Consider the following 5,300-nt stretch of genomic DNA (forward strand, 5'->3'; position numbering starts at 1 on the left):
TTTCTGTGTGCCGGACACGATCAGTTTTGATTTAGCCCTTAAAATTTCACAATAAATATCTCGGGTTACGTAAAACTTTCATGATTTCTGAAAAATGTGTATACCATAAAGCGGCACGCACTACAAATTTCTAATATAAACAACTGCCCTCAAGTCAATAAATAAAAATTAGTTAACGGGTTTTTGTTAATTAGTCCCGTCAACGCATTTTTTGTTGCGGCAGAATATTTCCGCCTCGAACTAGAGTACTACTGGAGCGTGACTGTCATAGAGTTTTTTTATAAAAGATATGTACTGTCTGAAAAAAAATCACCCTGTATAGCATGGCAGCAGTATTTTAATAATAATAATAATTGTTGGGGTTTGACGTCCCAAAACCACGATAAGATTATGAGAGACGCCGTAGTGGAGGGCTTCGGAAGTTTCGAGCACCTGGAGTTCTTTAACGTGCACCTAAATCTAAGCCCACGGGTCTAAACCATTTTCGCCTCCATCGAAAATGCGGCCGCGGCGGCCAGGATTCGATCCCGCAACCTGCGGGTCAGCAGTAGAGCACCATAACCACTAGACTAGCAGTATTTTAACGAAGACCTGTAGGTCGCGGGATCGAGTCCCGGCCTCGGCGGCTGCATTTTCGTTGGAGGCGAAAATGTTTGAGGCCCGTGTACTTAGATTTAGCTGCACGTTAAAGAACCCCAGGTAGTCGGAATTTCCAGAGCCCTCTACTACGGCGTTTCTCAATCATATCGTGGTTTTGGGATGTTAAACGCCAAATGTTATTATTAGTTTAACGAAGAAAACGGCAAAATGTGTATACAGCTACACGAAATATGGCGAATGTACGACAAGACTAGGCTTGCCTTTACTGCCTTCTTTCTGTTGCATCATTGTGAGCGTGCCCTTCTAGTGCCTGGCTTCAGAACAGCTGCACGAAGGTGCAGCTATTCTAAAGGCCTAATGTGCCATTTTTTCTTCAGATCTATATCAACAGGCAAAGGTCTCGTTTTTCCGTTTGTCTGGAAGGACAACCCACCAGCCAGCGTTGACCAGTATAGAGGGTTGGGAGCAAACTCGGGCAAACTGTGCAGCACAAACATCACCTCAAACCTCAAACAATTGAGGTGATGAGAAGCGGTCAAACAAAAGGAACAGTGCTGAAGTGACTTATATACATATTAAAAACAACAGCTGATTATGGCACGAAATTGGGACAATTAAGGTGCATTGTAAAAGAATGTCAAATGAGGTACCCTGCTGTAAAAAGTGCTAAATATTCATTGCAGACTATGGCGAATAGAATTCAAATAGGATACAGCGAGTGTTTCGAGGTATAATGACGAAGCAATAATTGCTAGAGATTTATGAGCGAAAAGCACAATGCGATTAAGCGGTGCTACATAGTGGGAGATCACGGATTAATTTCAACTACCTGGAGTTCTTCAACGTGCACAAATCAGAGGGCATGGGAGTTTCTGTATCTCGCCCCCTTCTAAATGCAGCTGCCGGGGTGAGGAATAGAACCCGCGTCCTTGGGCTTCGCAGCGTAACGCTTCCAAGTCCATTTTAAGGGATTTTTGTCCACTGCCCACAACATCACTGTAGACTGTATCTTTGTGTTGAAAATAATAACGAACTGAACCACGGCTGGTATAACAAAGGCATCCAGTATCCACGAAACACAGCATTTGAGCAGTATGTTTACTGCCATTATTACTAGCCGGTGTTGTGTTTACTATTAGGTACCAGCAAACGCGTGAGGGGGAGAAAAAAATTAGGTGGGTAGATGAGATTAAGAAGTTTGCAGGTATAACGTGGCAGCAGAAAACACAGGACCGAGTTGATTGGCGGAACATGGGGGAGGCCTTTGCCCTGCAGTGGGCGTAGACAGGCTGATGATGATGATGATGATGATGACTAGCACCACACCACATTAGACAAAGCAAGTATCACAGGAGGATGAGGTTATGCTCGTATGCAGTTTGTGGAAAAAAAAAACTACAACTTTGAAGTGAACTCACATTTACCTTTGTTGCATGATATTTTTTAGCATCATAAGATCAAGTCACCACTGTTTCAATTAAATGAAACCGTGCTACAAAAGCTATTGCATCAAAGTTTTATAGCAGTTACGCACGCACGCACGCACGGACGCGCGCGCACGCACGCACACACACACACACACACACACACACACACACACACACACACACACAAACAAGCAACCACGGCGAGAAGTTCGAATATGCAGCGAATAAATACGTATCAAACGTGTTTCAACGTCTGGGTAGCAAAGGAAAGAAACACTAAATTCTAGAGTTTCACGAGCCAAAATCATGATCTGGATATCAGGCATGTTCGGGCCGGGTGCATTAGATTGATTTTGATCAGATGATCTTACTTACCCTTCAAATATATATCGGTGCAACGTTGCTCTACGTGTCACCACACTCGACTTGCAACCGAGATTTCAACTCGCAATTTCATGTTTTTCTGGCATGTATGGAATAAGGAAACACGATATTGGCGCGCACCACTCCGTTTTACCCGCTACTGGATAGTGCAGTGCGGTTTTCGTCGTTGCCAAGCCATTGAAACACGATAGCAAAATCCGTGCAACTGGAACATCAGAAAGGCAAGTGGCAAAGCTACGTGTGAAGCGAATAAAAGAGTTGTAGGCAGAAGCCGGCAGAACTCACCTGAAATCTATAACGACCGTAGGAGCGTCGTCCACAGGCTTCGTCTGTCGGTGCCACTGGGATCCGTCATGCGCTGCCATCTTGCTCAGGCAAGTTCACGACGAAACGAAGCTTACTGCAGGGACTTCTCCGTCCGGAGGCTGCTTTTCCCAAACACTGAGTGACACTGCTTCAGCCAGTCACGGCAAGCGTGAGCCGACGACACGATACTACGCCACGAATGCATAGCACGGAAGGAAAGTCACGCAAAACAATCACTTGCAATCACGCCTGACGACACAGATTATTCTGGCGGACTAAAGAACGACCACAACGAGACGGATCACGAACAATGCCGTCTCACGACGCCAGGCCAAAATGGCTGTCTCGTATTGATGGCTTCGGCTTTGGAATCCTCCTTGGAATAAAGTAGCCTCCACGAACGCCTAAATGGCTTCGGTTTTGTTTTGGTGCTATAGAACACACATCCATGCATAGTTAAAGCTCCATTGAATAATATCAGGGTGGAGGAGGCGAAGCGTGCCCTGTGTGTGTCTGTAAGGGCTGTACGGTGGGAGGGGGCGCAGGTGAACGTGCATCCCCTGCTCTAGGGGCTAGGGAGAGTGCGGTGAGGCCGTGTGTGCGTGCCTAGCTGTGCTCAACGTTTGCTGAGCGATTTGGTGGCCCGCGCGGATTATCGTGAAGATATAGTTTAGCTGTGGCGGGCAGAAATGATGACCACGCGAGCTATAATTCTGGTAGTATTGTCGCTCTTTAGGAGACGCGGTAAAGCGTCGCCTTGATAACCGGTCTGCGCGGTTATCATGCCAGCTTTGCGGCACATGTTTTTACGGCCGTCGAGTTAGATGTGTTCCCGATCGCCAGTGCGTTCGACACCATGCACGTCCATTTCACTAATAAATGTATGTTTTCTGCCATACATGCTGTCGTAGGAATCTACAAACCTCGCTTGCAAACGTGCGAAGATTCGCAAATTTGTCAGCGCTGCCATTGTTAAACGTTGTCATAACTCTGAATGTTTCGCTTGGGGGCAAGATTTTTAAGAACCCTGTTTACTTGTAGACGTTTTCGAAGCGCCGTTTCAGCAATATCGTAACTGAAGCCATAACACAATACGTGCGTAATTCCACATTTTACGAATCCATGTTATATATTCTCAACCAAAATTTTTCGGTATACCACAAGCCAAAGCAGCGAACTGTATCTTGGTCGCAGCCAGTGAAGCTTTCTTTTTAAAAAAAAACCCACCCTGTATATGCAGAACCATCACTGACTCCCTTGGAGCAAGGGAGTCATCTATTTCATTCAGGAGCGTCGACCAGAGCATTGTGACTCCCCTTAGAAAAAAAGGTGGTCATCGGCTGCCACAAAGAGAGTCAAGCAGACGTGACTCCCTTTTGACTCTCTTTTTTTTAAGAGTGTGCACGAAACTTTGTAAGCAGTGTAGTCTATGCGTGTGCGTGTGGCTGTATGTGCTGTTATGTATTTATCAGTGTATATGCCATAATCATCACCCAACACCTGTCGGGTGAATCGCCAGGCTAACAGCTCCTGCTTTTCATTAAAACATTTCTCTCTCTCTCTATTTTCCACAGTTACTGTAGAACGAGACTGACGTGCCCCGGCAAATGCTAATGTTGGTTGGTTTTACAGGCACGTAGCCAGTATTTTTTTTTTGGGGGGGGGGGGCGGCAAGGCCTAATTATTTGAAAGAAGGTATTTCCATGGCAAGAAGAAAAAAAGTTGCCCGGGAATATAGAAGGCTGGACGAAGTTCGGGGGGAGGGGGACCGGGCCTCTTTGTCCCCCTCCCTTGCCTACGTGCCTGATTTCACATTTTTGGTCGACATGTGCCTTACATCGGTTGCTGATCCTAAGCACTCATGTTACCGAATAAAGTTTCCCGGTTATTAGCTATAAACTGAGTAACAAAACACTGGTGCTAAATGCTAAAAAGGAAAATAAATATTTCAGAACGTCGGTGGTATGTAATAATATTGTCGTCAAAGAGAAAAAAAAAGGAATTTCATCCCCGAATCTCGAGGCTAATACAGGTAGGCTTACTAGAAGCAATCTAGGCAATAAGACAGTTCTTATGGAAGGCGTAGCGCGTTTCTAGCGTGTGAGAAGAATATTGATTCTCATCTCGCAGTCAAGAGTTCTTCGACACTATCGTGTGGACACGTCTTCTCCCGGACAGCGTTATCGACATTGTACACTTGATAAATGGGCCTTAATTACTACTGTTCCCTGTCAGGCTACCTGCACGAAATAAATCTGTGTGTTTATATGTAAGCCCATTTATAATCATACCTCAATCCAGGCTTCTGAACTAAAAAAGATGAGTTGTCTGCTTGGCAACGTGACGGAAATACATGCACAGTAAGAAGCTTAAAATGTGTGTACAAGAGCGCAAAGAGCTGAACGGAAGAGACGCAGGGTTTCGTTTAACTGAAAAAGCAGCAAGGTCATAGATGTACTGCGTTCCGCCTTCTTATTGCATGCGTTGAGTTGTACCTCGTGCTACGCATATCAGCCGTATCTCTCTTATACGTACCACACAAGCGTGCAATGCAGGACAGTGAGGCAGGTGGCCATGTGAATA

Source organism: Rhipicephalus sanguineus, chromosome 4 (genome assembly GCF_013339695.2).
Source record: "Rhipicephalus sanguineus isolate Rsan-2018 chromosome 4, BIME_Rsan_1.4, whole genome shotgun sequence".
In the NCBI taxonomy this organism is placed as follows: domain Eukaryota; kingdom Metazoa; phylum Arthropoda; class Arachnida; order Ixodida; family Ixodidae; genus Rhipicephalus; species Rhipicephalus sanguineus.